The 20,376-nt window shown below is 42.5% G+C and overlaps 1 pseudogene; it reads left to right on the forward strand.

The window, feature by feature from the left end:
* The first annotated feature begins 4,716 nt into the window (after nt 1–4,716).
* Nucleotides 4,717–9,199, forward strand: LOC109166963 (annotated as a pseudogene).
* Nucleotides 9,200–20,376: the final 11,177 nt, after the last annotated feature.

The raw sequence follows: 20,376 nt of genomic DNA on the forward strand, positions 1-20,376 counted from the left end.
TACATCTTCATCTCTTTGATTTTTGCCTCATATTCACGTGTAGCATGCAAGGCATCATAAAGGGTGTCATATCTCTACATATTCATTCCACATCAAATTTCTAAGTTCAATCCATGTACGAAATGAGCAACAGTTCTTGTCTCTTCTTCATGTATGTCTTCCTGTTTAAGCAAAATATTTATAGTTTAGTAGTAATCATCAACTGACTTTGTTCCTTGCACCGTTCCCTACAATTTTCTTTCAAGATCATAGAAAAAAGATTTAGGACGAGAGGTTAGGCGCATATCTTCCGTCACCTGAACCCAAGATTATTCATAGGGAATAAAATTAGCAACTCTCTCTCTATTTATTTTTCGCCACCAAGATATTGCATAACCCTTAAAAGACGTAGCAACTAGCCTAAATTTTGTAAGATCAGAATAGTGCTTTAAATCAAAAAGAGTTTCAACAGCATTCTCCCATTCTATGTATTCGGTAGGTCACACCGGTGAAGTTAGGAATTTCAAGTTTAATACGGAGTATTTCCTAACTCAGCATTACGATATTGGAACATTTGACATCTAGGATCCACTCTTCCTGCTGGTCGCAGGTGACACCCATAATTGTGCTGCGATTGCACTTGCTAAGGATGTTGCTCTAGATTAGTCATTTGTGTGAGTATATATGTATTTCTTAATTAATACGGCGGTTGTTTAACTGCCGTATATAGTTAACATACACGGCGGTTCACATAACCGTCATAGAAAGTATTTATTTACGACGTCATTCACTTACACGAAACTTTCAAAAATCACCATGTATGTGTAAAAAAAAATTGTTTTTCATCTCAGAACCGATATATATACATATATATTGTTTTGATAAATACTTTATACGGTAGTTCCAAGTGGGAACCGTCGTATAAAGTATATATGTATTTCTTAATTAATACTTTATACAATGTATATATTTATTATGATTATACGGAGGTTGTTTAACTGTCGTACATATGGTTAACATATACGTCGGTTCACATAACCGTCCTAGAAAGTATTTATCTATAACGTCATTTACTTACACAAAACTTTCAAAAACCGTCATGCATGTGTAAAAAAACCGTTGTAGTAGCTATGTTATGTAGTAGTGGCCGGGGGGGGGATACATGGGATTTAATTCTATAAATATGAGGGAATTGCAATTTCGCGGAATTACAATTCCCTCCATCTAAACGAATGAATTTACTTGCATTCAGAATAAGGTGGGATTGGAATTGTAATTTCCTCCAACCAAACGCCCATTGAGTATTAATGTTGGGCATATATTTTTACGCATTGCGCATATAAAATACTAGTCATTAAATATTTTTAAATTAACAAATAAAATATTTTTATTATTTTAAAAAAATTAAAGAATAATAATCAAATATGCCACTAAATTACATGTGAATATCACTACAAGAAAATTGTTCATTAGTGAGAGATAAAACCGTCACTAAAAAAATCAAAAACCATCATAAAAGACTTTTAATGACGGGAAATTTACCGTCGCCGCCCGTCGTTATATCTTCCGCGGTTAAAAACAAATAGTGACGGGATATGATACCATCATTAATAAGTATATAGTGATAGTGTATGTACCGTCACTAAAACGTTTTTTTATGACAAAAAATCATGTCACTAATACAACTACTCACTATCATAATTTACTCTCATTATATTCCTGTAATGATGGAAAATCCCGTCATTAATAATACTATTTACTAACAAAATTTTCCTCATTATATTAAATTTTACCCGTCACTAAAAATTATAATTTAGTGTCAAATATTATTTTTCTAATTTTATATATATTGTTACTTCTTATTAAATATTAAAGTTTGTAATACATTTTTTCTCATTAATCGATATTATGTTACATTGTAACTATAGATATTTTATTAAAAAATGCAATCAAAGTAAACTGGATCAATATATTAAAAGACTTTAGCATCACTACTAAAATGAAATGTTTCATACAACTTTGTAAAAACTAAATCAACGAAACTAATTATAATAAATAGCCATAGTAATGTATCTATAGCCATAGTAATATATCTGTTGGTTATTTTGCCTCAAGTCTTTTGCATTTAGGTAACCAGGAGCTGTGGCGGGGTGGCGACTGTGGCGTCGGCGACGGTGGTTGCGTGAGGAGGGGTGTGCGACGGAGGGTGCGTGGATGCGGTGAAGGAGGGTTTAGCATATTAGATCTGATTTGGGGTCTGGGATATAAAAATAATTTTTTTTAATTTTTTTTTAAATATTTAGGGTGGGTTGAGATTGGCGCAGAGGAGGAAAGAAAGAACAACTTGATAAATTTGTTTAAGTGTTAAAGGTAAATAAGGCGCCCAACAAAAAAATTTTGGAGGGAATTTGATTTTATTGAAACAAATTTTTAGACATCAATAGCGAGAGTAATAGTATCTTTCATACCAATAGCGAGAGTAATAGTATCTTTCATACCAATAGCGAGAGTAATAGTATCTTTCATAGCAATAGCGAGAGTACATTTTTAAAATAAGTATAAAATTAAAATTTCGCCACTAAATCATAAACCTTTAGCTTGAATAATTTTTAACCCTCGCAAAAACTATGCAAATAATACATTTAGTGGGGATTTTTGTACCCGTCACTAATTTTTTGTCACTAAAAACTGTTTTTCTTGTAGTGTATGCAATTGGCTATCGAACTCAAAAAAACTACAATTTGGTCCCTAAACCATCTAAAATTATGCAATTAAATCAAAATTGACTTATTTGATCGGTCATTGCTGACGTGGCGGTTAATTAATTTATTACAAAAAATTATTATTTAAAATTTTAAAAATAATTTTAAATTTGAAAAAATTTAAAACAACGCCAAAGTACTAGGGGTGTAAACGAGCCGAGCCGAGCCCGAGCCTGGGTAGGCTCATGCTCGTGCTCGTTAATGATAGCACTTCTCGAGCTCGAGCTTGAGCTCGTTCGAGCTCGTGAATTGATGCTCAAGCTCGAGCTCGGCAATTATCGAGCTGCTCGAGCTCGAGCTCGAGCAACTCGATTGTTCGAGCTCGAGTTTAGGCTCGAATTTGAGGTCAATTTTGATCTCAAATTTGACTTGTTTGATTTAAAATTTAAACTACTTTGTTTTATGACTTTTATCCATACATAATTATTAAAGTATTTTAATTTCACTCCCCTAATTATTATTTTTATATACTAAATATAATATAATTATATTACATATTATATATTATATAATATATTATAAGGCTCGCGAACGGCTCGTCGAGCCGCGAGCCTACAATACCTAAGCTCAGCTCGTGCTCGTTTAATCTACGAGCTGCTCGAGCTCGATCCGAGCTCGATTTTGACCGAGTTCGAGTCGAGCGTTAACCGAACCGCTCACGAGCGACTCGCGAGCAGCTCGGCTCATTTACACCCCTACACCAAACATCTTCGTGTCCCGCAGGAGAGGAAAATGTATCCTTGTCTTCGGTCGGAGACAAAGATGTTTTTTATTTTTTTTTATTTTTAAATTTAAAATTAGTTTAAAATAAATAAAAATTAATAAAATAACTTCCATGTCGGTAATGATCGGTCAAACAAATCAATTTTAATTTAATTACATAATTGTATATGGTTCATGGACTTAACTACAATTTTGTTTTAATTTAATGACCCAATTACATATTCACGTGTAGTTCGGTGATGTTCTTTTCAAAACTAAATATCACAAATAGCTTTATTTTTTAAAACGGACGGAATATCTCTTTCTCCTCAATGGAGAGTGGAGACCAGCTGTGCCAAATGTAGGCCAAAAGGTTTGCAAATTAAAGGGCAATTAATAACCAAGATATTTTCACAGTTAACCTTACTATATATCTTTTTTGTTTTCCATCCATTATAAATTTTTGAGTTAATTCCAGCAATGGTCCTCCGACTATATTAATTTTCCAAAATTAGTCATTGACTTTTAATTTGGACACTTTAGGTCCCTTGACTTTCAATTTCTTTCCAATTGAGGTCCTTTCGTCAGAATACGGTTAATTGAATTTTAAATGAAGGGGTAAACTCATCATTTCACCTGCCTATGTATTATTCTTAGTATTTCTCCATTGTATACGTGATATATATGAAGATAATCTTAGTCGAAACCCTAAAATGTTCCTCGTCATTCCCCATTTGCTGACTACTCGTGTGTGCGTTCCTCTATTATTGAGATGTTTACAAGGTATAACAGCGAAATACGAAGGGAGAAATACGAAGAATAATACATAGGCAGGTGAAAGGACGAGTTTACCCCTTCATTTAAAGTCTAATGAACCGTATTCTAATGAAAGGACCTCAATTGGAAAGAAATTGAAAGTCAAGGGACCTAAAGTGTCCAAATTAAAAGTCAGGGACTAATTTTGGAAAATCACTATAGTCGGAGGACCATTGCTGGAATTAACTCTAAATTTTTTAAAAGCCAATCAAGAATATAGAAGATGATGACAAATGGTGACCTAGAGTCAATCCTGGAGACTGCTTCCAATTCTGCACATAATTATTATCAAGATCCAGGGCCCCAACCAACAACTTGGTTAAGTCTCAACACCTTAGTGGAAGAAAATAATTAATTTTTTTTTTAGTATAACAAATCAAATAAAAAACCTCAAGGTGGCTGCTTCCTATACTTCAAAATTTAACTATAAATATGGCCTTTTGGATCTCTTCTCCTCACTGCATTTGGTTCTTATAAGCTTCTCTGATCTTATCTACACAGCCTTCTTAGTAGTTGATATTATTTAATTTCCTGCATTTTGGATTGCAGTATAGTAGGCATATAATGGGTTTAGGGATTAAGAAGTTGTGCATGTTCCTGTTTGTTACAGTGCTTCTTTTATTACCTGTGCTGAGCTATGGTGAGCAGTTAGAAAATTCTCTCTACACTAGAGCTACCTATTATGGAAGCCCAGATTGCTATGGAACTCAAAGTATGTGTTCTCATCTATCTGCATATAATTTCATCTGATCTAACTGTACATTTTAATTACATTATGTGACAGGTTTTACTCTTACTAGAACTCAAACTTGTGATCAGCTCTAATACCACTTGTTAGGATCAAGCAATTATTACTATACGCTAATAGTGAAGACGCAACTTTATTTTCGTATACCTTACATATTCGAGAGGCAGGGTACTGGACTTGAATTGGCTTTTCAAACTGCCTTTACCCAACAATTCTTCTAGCCACCTAGTGCTAGACTTGAATTGGACCTTACCTTCAAACCTAAACGGATTTGAATCCAATACAAATATATATTTACCAATTTTGGTATTTAGCTAGGTATCATTTTTAGTCCCATTGGAAAAGAAAAACATATATTTTAATAATTTAAATTCTTGGGTGGCGAGAAAAGTAATTAAACAACTTAATTAATTTTCAGGTGGAGCTTGTGGGTTTGGTGACTATGGACGTAATGTGAATGGTGGTAAAGTAAGTGGAGTGTCTAGGCTTTACAGGAATGGAACTGGTTGTGGTGCATGCTACCAGGTATATATACTCTATCTTTTATCTTTTAGAAAGGTTGAAATCGACAACCCCATGAGCATTTGGTTGGAGGTTTGAAATAATAATTTTATTTTCACATAATTCTGAAAATAAGCAAATTCTTCTATTTGGTGGGAGAGAATTATAATTCGCAGAATTAAAATTCTCTCATTTTTATAGAATTATAATCCCAAATGCCCCCTTAGTATTTCAATTCCATTGATTTTAGGAAGAATTTTATTTTTTGAGATAAAATTACCCCTTTCTTTTTAAACATAAAATTGATGTTTGATTTCTCTTTTGATTATAGTGTGTTTTTTCCTTTTACTCTCAACACAAAATGTTAATCAGTAAGCAGGGACGGAGCCAGAAATTCGGTTGAGGGAGGGCGAATTGAAACAGTACAGACGGATTCAGAAAAATTTTCTAGAAAAGGCGAAACATTAAAACAAAAGAGATAATTTTAAAATAAATAAATAAACTAACTAAGAAATATAATTGTAAATATTGTTGGATATGGACGAAAAATAAAACACATCAAAACTTTATAAAAATATTCATAACAAAATATGAAACATAATTAATATAATAATTTGAATAGAAAACACATTATAAATTACACATCTTATGATAGAGAGAGTGTGTAATATTAAAAAAGCTATTAAAAAAGAATTATAAAACTATGTTGATACTAAAATTGGAACCTTTAATCTCATTATTACCAAAGTTGTGCTCTACCACCTACTCTAACTCACTTCTTGTTAATATTTTATAATTTTTTTATACTAATATTAAATCATGTACTATATATACATTATACATACAAATACTATATATGGGGTGGGGGTGGGGTGAGGGGGCAGCCGTCCCCCTGCCTCCCCCCCCCCCCCCCCCCCCCCCCCCCCCCCCCCCCTCTCCCTCCGTCTCTGTCAGTAAGTCAATCTCAATCAATCAGATTATTATAAAAACAATATTAGAAATAAAGGTGCCAACTAGCTATTATGTAGTATAATGACACTTTCGTTACCATTCTAAATGGATGGTTACAAGATCGAACTTCGATGATGGGGACAATTGATTCTTTAGATTGAAAATATTTGTAAAAGTATAGAAGATATCAATATATTACCTCATAAGAATTGAATGTTTCAAAAAAAAAATTTAAAAAAATCTAGTTTTGATTGGTTTGTAGTAGAAATTATTAAAAGATACATGAGTGACAGGTGAGGTGCAAGATTCCGACACATTGCAACGAGGAAGGTACGAAGATCGTAGTAACAGACTACGGCGAAGGGGACAGAACAGATTTTATCCTGAGCGCACGTGCCTACTCAGAAATGGCTAATCCGGGACTGGCTAACCAGCTGTTCGCGTTTGGCGTGGTGGACGTGGAATACCGCAGGATTCCATGCCGTTACAATGGCTACAATCTCATGATCCAAGTCCACGACAAAAGCAACTTCCCTAATTACATTGCCATTTTGCCTATCTACCAAACTGGATTATCTGATATTACAGCAGCCCAAATTTGGCAGGTACACTAATCAATTGTTATATCATGAATCATGATCGATTTTAATTTGCATTATGGATCAATTCTCAACCCTAAGGTTGCCACATCCCGACTCGACAGAACATTTGGGAGAATTTAAATTACAATGACCTAATGGCTCAGCTGAAAGAGCTGGTGTGCACGAGGGGTCTGCCCACTAGCTTTAGGCATAATCCCCACACTGTCGCCGTCAAGGTTCAAACTTTGGTCTCTTCTCCCAAATACTGTCTACTGAACCATTGAGCTAAGTCCGTACAGACAACATTTGATATATTATGTACTTGCAGTTAACCGTTTATGTTAATTTAAATAAATTGAAGGCACATAACATGTTAACTACACATAAATAAAATAATAAGTACAAAGACATAAACTATTAGCTATAGGTACATAATATGTTAATTGCAAACACATAATATGTTAACAATATATTCTATGTTTACAATTAACAGTTTATGTATTTGTAATTACCATTTTATATGTTTGTAGTTAACATGTTATGTGTCTTCAATTTATTTACAGTCACATAAATTGCAAATACATAATATATGTCAACTATAGGTGCATCATCTCAAAATTATTTTAGACTAAAGTCCACAATACGAAGTAGACTCTGGTCCAGGCCAGGGTATATTTTGCCTATAATAATTTGCCCTTGTTGCTCAAGGCCGTACGTATTAATAGATATTGACATGCCATGGCGGCAAATTATGCTGTGCATCCGTATGCACCATGCATGGTGCATACGGATGCAAAAACGATGTCGTTTTAATAAAACGCGCGTCTCCCCTTAAAAAAAAAATCAGGTTTGATTCCCAGCAACAACATATGAACTATAATTCCATAATCGATGAACTATAATTCCATAATCTAATCTATGAACTAAAAATTCCAGAATGAATGAACTAAAATTCATAATCTATAAACTAAAATTTCAGAATCGATGAACTACAATTCCATAATCGATGAACTATAATTCCATAATCAGTGAACTATAATTCGATAATCTATGAACTAAAATTCCAGAATGAATGAACAATATAATATTGTTGCTGAGAATCGAACTTGAATTTTTTTTAAAGAGGAAACGCGCGTTTTTTTAATAAAACGACATCGTTTTGGCATCCGTATGCACCATGCATGGTGCATACGGATGCACAGCATAACGATTGTGCCATGGCCACTTATTATTGGATTATGATATATAGAGGTCAATACGCACTTGCTTCAATGCATATATAACATAGTGGGTGTTGTAGGCCGGGATCCATTAGCGCCACTTTTTCTGCACTGCTATAAAAATGAGATACTAATCGCCTAATATATCTTGCTAGCTTCTATACTTTATACCTAACAAGTGGACAAAATTTTATGAATTTTTCAACTTTTTTTTTTTTACGACTGATAGCTGTTGGTTACTAATTAACCACTTGTACTAGTGATTAATAATAAACATAGTTTTTTTGGGATTCTAATAGTAGTAACAAACACCATCACCATGCATCCATTCTAAATTTCTGATCATTTTTTATATCCACACGAACTTAGCTCAGTAGTTCAGTAGGCAGTATTTAGAAGAATGTGGTGATTATGCTTAAATTAAGCAGCTCTTATTATGTGTCCACCGGTCCCATGATTAATTTTGTTTCTAACAAAATGAAAGATGCATGCAGGCGGATTGCAAGGAGTGGAGGGACATGCGAGTGGAGGGACATGCGAAGGGTATTCGGGGAAGTATTTGACTACCAAAACCCTCCTAAGGGAACACTCTCATTCCGACTCCTAACAAGTGTGAATGGCAATACCAAGTGGGTAGAGGTGTCCGGCGTGTTGCCGGCCGACTGGAAGGCCGGCGTTGCATACGATACCTACATTCAGCTTGACTAATTAAACTCTCATTTGCTCAACCAATGCATTCATAAACAGCTATATATGCATCCCATGCTAGCTAGCTAGCTTAATTATATTATTGTTGTTGACCTTTAATTTTTGTGTTATGTTACTGTTTAGGCTAGTAGTTCGAGTGGTATTATTATGTTTCTGTTGGTTTTTTTTTCTTGTACTTTTCCTCTATTAGTTATTTATTATTAAGAGTAATACTATAAGTTTAAATTTCTACTTCGTTTTTACTTTTTACTTGCATGGCATGCTTAATTTGATTCATCTAAAGAGAAAATTAAAAATACCGTAGGTAATAATTTTTTTTTTTCGAGTTAATACACAAAGTAGTTCTCAATTTCATCCTAAACAACTTTTGTGGTCTAATTTAGTTCCAAACTGTGTGTTTTACTCAATGTAATCTTCCGTTTGCATTTCCATCCAATTACTATTAAATTGAATGGCAATTTGGTAATTGTAAGACAGGGCCGGTTTTTAGATTTTTGTGGCCCCGTTCTGGTAATAAATGAGGCCCTACTAAAATCACAATCTTTAAAATCAATATCGTATTTTTTTCTAATAATAAGGTGGTAAAATATTGTTATGCACAAAGAAAAAAAAAACAAAAAACATATTATGGAATAAACAACAACAACAACAACAAGACAGGTTGGAGGCTCTTCGAGGCAGTCGTGCACAATGCGATATTATGGAATTCCGAAATATAGACGCCTCCCTTCGCAGGTTGCTTGCTCAAGAAGAAGTCTACTGGCACCAGAGGTCTAAACAATTATGGCTTCGGGAGGGTGACCACAATACGAAGTACTTCCATAAGTACGCATCGTATCGACGGAAGAATAACAATTTATCGCGTATATGCGATGTCCATGACTGCTGGGTGGACGGAACTGCCATGCACGAAGAAATCTTGCCACTAGTTTAGACCTTTCACATGTTGGTTTAGTTATTAAGCAATGTCAAACCATTGCCAGAGACATTGGTAACGTTTTGGTTCACCATGTCAAAAGGCCAGCGAATCAAGCGGCTCATGAGTTAGCACGGGCTGCTGGTTCTTCTTCTGTCCTTGGGGTGTGGATTACTCACCCTCCTGCTTGTATTTCGAATTTGTTCTAATCTACTCTTCTTTTCTTTCAAAAAAAAAAAAATAGGGTTTCTATATGCTTGCAACCTAATTATCAAATAGGCATGCTTTCTCAATTACTTAGCTTATCAACAATCTCATACTTTCACATTCTTGACTTATCATGGAGATATACACTGATCATACTCAACTGGTGGTTAATAATATACTTATACTTTAACAAGCAATCTCATGCTAACATATATCTCAATAAGCAATCTTATGCCAACATATAGTCAATAAGCAATCCCATGCTATCATATAACTCAATAAGCAATCTCATGCTATCATATAACTCAATAAGCAATCTCATGATATCATATAACTCAATAAGCAATCTCATGCTATCATATAACTCAATAAGCAATCTCATGTTATCATATAACTCAATAAGTAATCTCATGCTATCATATAACTCAATAAGCAATCTCATGCTATCATATAACTCAATAAGTAATCTCATGCTATCATATAACTCAATAAGCAATCTCATGCTATCATATAACTCAGTAAGCAATCTCATGCTATCATATAACTCAGTAAGCAATCTCATGCTATCATAATGGAAGGCAATATAATGTCATGCTTCTTGTCTCACTTTCATGTAACACGTGCAAATCATTTAATCATGCAATAAGATGAACATGATGCTTTAGTATAAGTATAGATAGATATACCTATACACTCTTTTGTAAAAAGCTAGAGTACATTTTCTGTGGAGGTTTCTTATAGTCACAATGACTCGTTTTTCTCTTCTTTTCTAGAGTCTCAATGACTCGCTTTCTTTAGAGCCGCAATGACTCGCTTTCTTATACTCGTGGGCGAGGTAGGAACTTCACCGTAATGTGAATAGACCTATCCGGGCTCGGCATCTAGCCGGCCTAATACTCATCTCGCCCACAGAACCACTCTCTTGGTTCTTTTCTCAAACTTTGTGGAATCGGGTATCGAACTATCAGCGTGCACACCCCCTGACTAGGATTTCAAGCCTGGCGGGAAGTTTCCAACCTAGTAACTCGGAAATATCGACCTCGTTACTTCATATTGGATCGCATTGTCCGTTTCTTTCTTTACTTTCTTTATTTCTCTTTTCTTCCGAAAGGACATAGTCCTAACGGGCCTCCAAAACCTCGAATTACTCACACTAGATATATATAGATATAGCTCATGCATTTCATACTCATGCAACAACTTTACTTATGCAAACTTATGCACATAACTTCTCAACAACTTCTCTTTTCTCACACATTGGAATTCATTTATCATGCAACTTCTCAATGCAACTAGATAATGATTTTTCAAAATAGATATAAGTTTTTGAAAATGATACTTAGGCTCACACTGGCCACTTATGCACTCTAGAAGATGGTATGCTCAAATATGCACTTTACTGTAAAATATGCTTCAAATCTCCTTGCACTGTGAACTCTCAACAACTGTCTAATCATGCTTATAAATCATAACTTAGCAAATTTTCTTTGGCAAACACTTAGCAAGTATTCAACATGCACTTGAACTCAAAATACTCAACAAAACTCATTCACTGTAATCTAGTATTCAAGAAGAACATGTTCTACACACTTCAACATTTAATATTCTTGGCAAAATTCTCAACAAGTCATAATAGACATTTTAGGCATGCTTTTCTAGCAAAACTTAACAAATAAAGTTCATGCTTCTTAGTCTAACAATTAAACAATTGCCATGCTCTTCAAACAAATAACTAAGTCTGATGCTTCTCACTTCTATTCACTGTAAACATACTCTGACAAATACTAAGCATGAATCAATACCATTTTTACTGTAAAACACTCATTTCAACTCCAAAATCAACCAAATCAAATTCTACTAGGAATTATCGTAAATTCTAGCTAATTGATATCAAATAAAAATTGATAGAATTGTATTGAATAAATATAATAACAACTGTAAAGACTGTGGAATATATATACAAGATGAATTATAAGAAGACTAGGATTGAGGGTCATAATGTGACTCAAATACAAAGAATCTGATAGTGTTAATTGCCACGTAGTGCGGTAATTAAGTAAACAAGAGACCAATTAAAGCAAGTAAATAACTCTTATTGATCACTGTGAAGCCCTAAGTACAATCTAAATGGCTGTTCTGAGTACCGACTGACTGCGGTCGGGATTCTCTAACAACAACCTGTCGATCGTCCAAAAGTCCCTCACACTGTCGCTATCGCGGGTATTTATAGCCGCGGAGCCGGAGACACAAATCCGGCCGTTCGGCATGCTTCCCACGTAGCAACCACGTGTCGTCGTCCCGGGTGCCCTGCCTGTCAACGCGTGAAGCCGCCACGTGTCCTTCGCCAGCTCTCTCGCCAAAGGGCTACCGCTCGGTGGTCGACACGATCGCTCGGGTAACTCCCGGTCGGATCCCGACCGGGTCTTTCACAAGAAACCCGACCTGTTATCTGCAAAGACAAGAAGAAAAGGACAGTGGCACACCGGTCGGGGTAAAGCTATGTTGGTCGGGGTATTCCCTACCAAGAGCCCCCCAGCCCGGGCCTTTTTGACCGTCCGGGAAAAAACGGGACGGGATGAAGAAGCCCAAACGTTAGCCGCTGAACCGACCGGTCAGCTGTCATTCCCTCTCTCGCCACGTGTCGGCGACTGCCGGCCTCTGCGATTGCAACGGTCGCCTCGGAATCAGCACTGGTCGTGTCACGCAAGTGGACTTGTTTCCCGCCTAAACGCTCTCCTATAAATAGGCCCTTGAGGCCCTCATTTGAACTTTCTCCAATCTACTGCTTCGATCGGTACCCTCAGAGAGCCCCGAGCGAAGCACTTCAGTAGAGCAATCGAGCAAAGGATTTCAAAACTCCCTTCGCCAAGCATCTTCAATCGGTAAGTTCTCTGTCCTTAGCTCTTACTTAGTGTTTACATTTATGCGTAGAGTTGGTAGGTTGCAACTAACTGTCCTGGACGTCCCGAGTCCCATACTAACCCGACCGACCTTTAGGTAGATCTAAATGACAGACTCCGATAGCCAAAACGTCTTGGTCGCGGACTACGACGAGGAAGTCGAGCATATCAGCGACGAGGAAGTGGATATCATGTCCTACTCACCTGAGGTCGTCCAACGACCAGAGCAAGCCCCCGAGCGGGCCCCTGAGCAAAGGGAACCATCGAGCTCGTCCGGGACATCGGGGTCCAGCTCAAGCGGGTCGGGGAGTTCCAGCGGAGAAGACGAGGAGACCTCGACGAGCGGACGAGGTTCTCCGACCGAGGGCGTTAGGGAAACGTCGACCCGAGTGATTGGGGATCACCCGGAAACCGTCCCTCGAGGGGACGACCAAGAAAACGTTCCTGAGCCGATCGAGGAAGAGACGGCCGAGCCGGCCGTACCGGCAGCCGAGGAGTTCGAGTTCTTGAACAGCGAGAACGTCGAGCAGCAGATGAGCCGACTGACTAAGGGAGAAGCGGCCAGGATTGCCGAGAAGCTCGAGGGTCGAGTGGAGTTTGACACAAGCCGGAGGCTCGGGAACATCATCGACCGGCATTGGGGCAATTGGATCGGGATGCACTACGACTCCCTGATGGCCCCGATCGCTATTCCCTTCCCTCCTCTTCTGACGGCTTTCTTGGGGTATTACCGGGTCGTTCCGGCTCAAATATGCCCCAACTCGCACAAGATCATCGCTTGCTTCCCCCAGATCTGTGTTCGGCATGAAGCGGCTTGCACGATGGAGTTGTTCAACTTTATCTATCAGGTAAAGGTTCTCCCGGCCAGCTATGGATGCGGCTTTCTGATGCTACAGTCCCGAGCAGACATGTGCGCGATCGAAGGGCTGCCCGGGAACAACAAGGGGTGGAAGAACCAGATTTTCTCAATCAAATATGACCCTTGGATCCTCCCGGTTGAGCGAACGTGGAGCACTCACTACCGAAAACAAGTTCTGCCGGCCGAGACACAGTCGCTCAAGGACACAGTCGCTCAGATCTCGAGCGAGATTCATGAATATACTATTTTCCGGACGGCCGAGAGTCTTGAGGCGGCTAAGCTCCCGCCCCCCGTGTACGACCTGGCAGAAAAGTACTTGCCCGTGCCGATGGGCGTGACGGTCGCGAAAGCGTCCAACGGAAGAAGAAAGGTCTAACATGAACTAACTCCTCTCGATCCTAACTCCTCGAGAGATACCTCACTTCCCGACCTAACTGACTATTTTCTTTGTTTGCAGCCATGGCAGATTTTGGAGACGATGAAGCTCCTCTTCCCCCGCCCGCCAAAATCTCGCTTGGCAAAAAGAAGCCCAAGAGCAAACCAGCCAAGCAGAAGGAGGTCCCACTTGCCCGACCGATTGGGACCTCGACCATCACTACGGCCGAGGGCTTTGTGGTCGAGCCGACCAATGTCTTGGTCACCCGGGTGGAGGTCGCCCGAGGAAAGGAAAAGGTGCCCGAAAAGAGGGCAACCGACACCAGCGCCTTAAAGCGCCGTCGGGAGCAGCGCAGCCCGAGCCCTTCAACCGGGGGAAGTAAGGACGGTTCATCCGTCCTCGCCCGGATCGGCAATTCCGGGCCAGCTTGGGAGGATCTGAGCAAGCTAACCCCGACCCAAGTGGCCGAGAAAATCGGCCTCGACTTGGCCGAGGTAAAAAACCCTTTCCCCTATTCCTTTTCATGCACAAGTGTTATCAGTCGTGCTAACATAATTTGCCTAGCAGATTTCCCGAGCGGCCCAGCTCCTTCAAGGTCGGGCCATGCTGGCCGACGAGGCCGACCGACACAAGAAGGCCGCTGCCCGACGCCTTCAGGAGGTCAAGGACATCCAGGCGGAGCTGGAGAAGGTCCAGAAGGACCTTAAGAAGAGCGGGGAGGATCGAGTCCTGGCTGAGAAGGTCGCGCAACGGGCGATCGGGGAGGCTGCGGAGCTGAAGGCCCGACTGGAGAACCCTGATGAGTTGGCCCAGTCCGTTTTTAAGGATAATGAAACGGGCTCGGCGTTCCTCAAGGCGGCCCAGAGGACGAAGATCGGGGAGGATCTGATGCTGTCGTTCGGTCGGTGGGCCTTCAAAGCCGGGCAAAGAAAAATGCTCGAGAAGGCCCAAAAACGAATGGAGCAGGCCCTCGAGGAAGACGACCTCCAGCTGGTCCTATCCGCGCTTCCTCCGGATCTCTCTGACCCCGGTCCCTCTCCGTTCGACCCAAAGGAATGAGCGGCTGAACCGAGCGGGTCTACGGCGGCCACCCCGAGCGAGGCGGAGGCTTCCAAGAAAGGCGAAGCCAAGGAAGTGAAGAAGTAGAAGTAGGTTCTACTTTTTTTGTAAGTGACACTGATCGGGAGCCCGGTCCTGAGTTTGTATCGGGCACTCTTTTGATTTACTGGAATCAATTTTTTGTCCAACTCTTATCGTTCGTCCTAATTTGCTTTTAGTTGTACATGCGCAGAACCCTTAATGCTCGACCTCGTGGTCTTTTGGCCCGGTCATGCATTACTCGACTCATTTGACACCCGACCCTGTGGCCTTATGGCTCGGTCGTGCATATGAGATTTCGACGTCAAGCTGGCCTACCCGATCAGGTTTACCCGATCTTCTGGCCTTGTCGAAATTTTGAAAATATAAGCCTCCACGCTCGGGGTTTTCCCGAACGACGGACCTATAACACTTCCTTCATCCCAGCCCCCACACTATTGTGCCCTCGAGGCACGAGTGGGTGCAATAGTGGAAAGAAGTTGGACAGATCGGGGAATTATGCTGGGAGCTCTGGCTTTCCCGATCGGTGGCGTGACCCAAATGTCCGCCGAAGAGGAGCGCATTTGACCGGTCGATAGACTCGCCCGGTCGAGGTAACTTCGTGATGACTTGACCTACGTGCCATGAAGGTAGAGAAAATAACCGACCGGGCCGCCGTGTGCAAACGGTCGAGCAATCACCGATCGTATATACATTGAACCTTCCCGCTCGCAGGCGGTTGAATAAATATTTACAACAACAAACTTAAATAAAATCGATGACTGGGACTAACTCGCAGGTCGAGCCCCCACTTCGTCTAAAAATTACAAAAAATAGGCTAATGCCTAAACATAACGAGGTGCTCGGAATTCCAAGTCCCCTCGATTACCCGACCGGTTGTTGTCTCCAGTCGGTATGTTCCCGGCCGTATCACAGCACTGATGACGTACGGCCCTTCCCAATTCTGAGCTAGCTTCCCACCTTCCAAAGGTTGACTGGCCTCCCTTCGTCGTAGAACGTAATCTCCCACCTGAAAATAACGAGGGTTGACCACGAAGTCCTTTGTACTCTTGACTCTCTTCTAATACTCGGCCATACGCCGAGCGGCTAGCTCTCTTTTCTCCTCGACCCCATCGAGATCCACGACCATCGAGTGTTCATTCTCCTCCGCATTGTAAGTTCGTTCTCGGTCGGTCGGAATCCAAGCCTCGATCGGGAGTCGGGCTTCTGCTCCGTAGACAAGGGCGAATGGAGTTTCCAAAGTAGCCTCCCTCGGGGTCGTCCGATAAGTCCACAAAACATAGGGCAACTCATCGGCCCAACTACGACCAGCCGAGTGTAGCTTCTTTTTCAGACCTTCCAGAATCGTCCGATTGGCATTCTCCACTTGTCCATTTCCCTGCGGGTAAGCCACCGACGACCGGACGTGGGTCGTCCCGATCGTGGCCAAGAAATTTTGGAAATATTGGCTTACGAATTGGCGGCCGTTGTCGCTGATGAGATGTACAGGCACGCCAAAGCGGGAAATCACATTGCGCCAAAGGAACCGAGCACACTGCTAAGAGGTGATCGTGGCCAACGGCTCGGCTTCTATCCATTTGGAGAAGTAATCAATGGCGACAATTACAAACTTTCTCCGATCGGAGAGTTGAGGGAAAGGGCCCAAGATGTCTACCCCCCACCTAGCGAAGGGAATTGCAGTCGTGACCGGTTAATAGAAGGTTGCCGGTCGTCCAGGCATCCGGGCAAACAGTTGGCACGTCTCACATTCCCGAGCGAGCTTTTCACAGTCAAGTTGGAGGGACGGCCAATAGTACCTGATCAGCATGATACGGCGAGCTAACGATCGGCCTCCTTGATGTGACGAGCAAATGCCCGAGTGCAATTCCTTCATAACCAAATCGGCCTCAAATGCGGTCAAGCAACGCATAAGAGGGCCTCCATACGATCGCCTGTAAAGACGACCGTCCAAAACTTGGAACCTCGGGGCTCTAAGCTTGGCCTTCCGAGCACGCTGGGGGTCGTCTGGGAGTCGACCGTGCTCGAGGAACTCCTTCAGATCGGTGATCCAGTTGTCTTCTACCGGTTGGATTGGATTGACCGGCAAGCGATGGATGCTGTGTCTCGGGATCACCAAAATCCGGGCTATCTTCGACATGTGTTCCGGGGCGTCTTGGACCAATTTGGACAAGATGTCCGCATCGGCATTATCCAATCGGGGTATGTGCCGGACGGTATACCCCCGGAACTGGGTAAGTTTCTCCATGGCTAGGTCTCGGTATAGTTGTAGACGCTCTCCATTGACTTCATAATCCCCAAGAACCTGCCCGACCACGAGCGCGGAATCCGTTTGAGCTCGAATGTATTCAGCCCCCAAGTCCCGAGCACATTGTAAGCCATTGACAACGGCTTCGTACTCGGCTTCATTGTTGGTTGGGTGGAACTGATACATGAGGGCGAAATAGACTTTGAATCCCTCCGGGCTCGTGACCACCACTCCTCCTCCTGCCCCTTTCTTGCTACTCGACCCGTCAGTAGCCAGCGACCACCACTCAGCCTCGGGATCCGCAACCTCGGGGGGTCGGGTATCCCGGGCGGTGCACTCGACCAAGAAATCTGCAAGGGCTTGACCTTTGATGGCTGGCCTTGGTCAGTATTCGATCGCATACGGGGTCAGCATTAACGCCTACTTGACTAGGCAACCGGATGATGAGGCAGTTCGGAGGACTGGCCCGATCAGTTGATCGGTCAAAACGCGAATTGCTCGACCCTGTAAGTAGGGAGCTAATTTCTTCGCGGCAATATACAAGGCATAGATGACCTTCTCCAACCGGGAGTACCGGAGCTCGGGATCATGTAGCGCGTGGCTTACATAGTATACCGGTGGCTGGACCCCTTCCGGATCGGTTCGGCACAATACTGCGCTTACTGCACGATCGGACACGGCGAGGTACACGTCTAGCTCTTCTCCGAGCTCGGGCTTCGAGAGCACGATTGGTGACATGAGGTACTCCTTTAGCTCGTCGAAAGCCGCTCGGCATTCTTCGTCCCAGACGAATCCATTGACTTTACGCAATACCTTGAAGAAAGGTAAAGCGCGCTCGGCTAATTTAGAGAGGAACCGGCTGAGAGCTGCCAACCGACCGGTCAATTGCTGGACTTCCCGAACGGTAGAAGGTGGTTGCATGTCCAGAATAGCTTTAACTTTGGCCGGGTTGGGCTCGATTCCCCTCTTGGTCATCATGTAGCCGAGGAATTTCCCGATCTGAACCGCAAATGTGCACTTGGTCGGGTTCAGCCGCAACTGGTACTTCCTCATGATCTGGAAGCACTCCCGGAGGTCCTGAGTGTGGTCGGATCGGTCCCGACTCTTGACCAGCATGTCATCAATGTAAGCTTCCATCGTTCGACCTAGCAGATCGGCGAAGAGCATATTAACCATCCTCTGATAGGTCGCTCCCGCGTTGCGGAGGCCGAACGGCATCACTCGGTAGCAATACAGCCCGTCCGGGGTCACGAAGGCTGTTTTGCTCTCATCTTCATGGTGCATCATTATTTGATGATATCCTTTGAATGCATCCATGAAGCTCATCAACTCGGTCCCGGCCGTCTCGTCGACCATCTGGTGAATACTCGGTAGAGGATACGGGTCGAGCGGACAGGCCTTATTGAGGTCGGTGAAGTCAATGCACATCCTCCAAGCTGGGGCCTTAGGAACAAGAACAATATTGGCCACCCACTCGGGATAAATTACCGGCCGGATGTGCTCGATCGCCGCCATCTTCTTGACCTCCTCTCTGACAAATTCGCGGCGATCGGATGAAAGGTACCGGGTCTTCTGCACGACCAGCTTCGCTGCGGGATCGACGGCCAACTTATGACAGATTACCGATCGGTCGATCCCGGGCATGTCTTCGGGCCCCCATGCAAAGATATCGGCATACTCCCGGAGTATGGCCAAGATTTCCGCTCGGAGCTCGGGGGTGAGGGCCCGGCCAATTTTAATCTTCCTGTCCGGTCGGTCCTCTGACAGGGGAACTTCCTCTATTTCCTCGGAAGGCTCGGGTTGTTCCTTCCGGTCTTTAGATTCCTCCTTGGCAATAGTGTTCACCCGGGAAGACGGACCAGAGTCACGTCTGTTGACCGCTCGGGTGTAACACTTCCGGGCGGATTGAACATCGCCGCGGACCACACCGGCCCCATTGGGGGTGGGGAATTTCATGCACAGGTGGGGCATGGAAATTATCCCACCGATCTTCATAATTGCGGTTCGGCCCAAGATAATGTTGTGGATGCAGTGCAAATTGACCACAACAAACTCCAACTCCGTTCTGATCGACTTCGGGGATGTGTCGATCTCGACTGGGAGCACTATTTTTCCTTCGGGGTAAACGAGCGCCCCGGTAAATCCCGACATTGGTACACCGACCGGAGTCAGCTCCTTTCTGTCGAGTCCAAGCTTTTCAAACACGTCCAAATAAAGGACGTTGACACTGCTCCCAGTGTCCACCATAACCCTCTGGACATCCGTCCCTTTAACATCAATGGTGACCACGAGCGCCTCCATGCCGTGGTCAGTGCTGCTAGGTTGATCTTCGAGGGTGAAGGTTATGGGTTCCATCTTTTGTCTCTTCCCGCTCTCTCGGGATTCTACAACTGCGACCGGACAGTTGTCTCTTGATCGGGAAGCGTCCTCCAGCCCACCAAAAATCACGTGGATGGTCGGCTTCCCCGCCGGTCGGCTGCTAGACGGGGGGTCAGGGTCCCATCGGTCATCTCGACGATCGTCTCTTCGGTCCTAACCTGACCGATCGGAGCGTCCCTCACGATCAGAACGATCGGAACGGTGGTGAGAGCGCCGGTGGTCTCTCCGATCGGTATTCTTCTTGGTGTCTTCTCTCTTCCCCACACACTTGTCCAACTTCTCAAGGTTGAGCAGTTCTTCCAAGAGTTGGCGCAAGTGGGTACACTCCTTAGTGTCATGCCCGGCACATCGATGGTAAGCACAGTGCTTACTCTTGTCAGGGTCGTCTTGATCGGGATGGGGGAGTTTGATGAGATTGCAAGACTGGG

Source organism: Ipomoea nil, unplaced genomic scaffold (genome assembly GCF_001879475.1).
Source record: "Ipomoea nil cultivar Tokyo-kokei standard unplaced genomic scaffold, Asagao_1.1 scaffold3142, whole genome shotgun sequence".
NCBI classification, from domain to species: Eukaryota; Viridiplantae; Streptophyta; class Magnoliopsida; order Solanales; family Convolvulaceae; genus Ipomoea; species Ipomoea nil.